Source organism: Arachis duranensis, chromosome 9, assembly GCF_000817695.3.
Source record: "Arachis duranensis cultivar V14167 chromosome 9, aradu.V14167.gnm2.J7QH, whole genome shotgun sequence".
NCBI lineage: Eukaryota > Viridiplantae > Streptophyta > Magnoliopsida > Fabales > Fabaceae > Arachis > Arachis duranensis.
In genome coordinates, this window is record NC_029780.3 from 66,057,441 (window position 1) to 66,058,210 (window position 770).

Genomic DNA, 770 nt, shown 5'->3' on the forward strand with positions numbered 1-770 from the left:
TAGAAACAAAACATATAACCTGCTAATGACTGGGTTGCCTCCCAGCAAGCGCTTCTTTACTGTCTTTAGCTGGACCTTTACTGAGAATCACTCAAGTCTCAGTTTTGAGCATTCTTGCTCAAAATTGTTTTCAAGATAATGCTTGATCCTCTGTCCATTAACAATGAACTTTTTGTCAGAATCAGTATCCTGAAGCTCAACATATCCATATGGTGACACTCTTGTGATCACATACGGACCCCTCCACCGGGATTTAAGTTTTCTTGGAAACAATCTGAGCCTAGAGTTGAAGAGCAGAACTTTTTTTCCTGGCTCAAAGACTCTGGATGACAACTTCTTGTCATGCCACTTCTTTGCCTTTTCCTTATAAATTTTTGCATTTTCAAAGGCATTGAGTCTGAGCTCCTCTAGCTCATTTAGTTGGAGCAATCTTTTTTCACCAGCTAACTGAGCATCCATGTTTAGGAACCTGGTTGCCCAGTAGGCTTTATGTTCCAGTTCCATGGGCAGATGACAGGCTTTCCCATACACCAGTTGGTATGGAGAGGTTCCTATAGGAGTCTTGAATGCTGTTCTGTATGCCCACAGAGAATCATCCAAACTCTTTGCCCAATCCTTTCTTCGGGCTATCACAGTCCGTTCTAGGATTCTTTTTAGCTCTCTGTTAGAGACTTCAGCTTGCCCATTTTTCTGTGGGTGATACGGAGTTGCCACTTTGTGGCTAATTCCATATCTGACCATAGCAGAGTATAGCTGTTTATTGCAGAAAT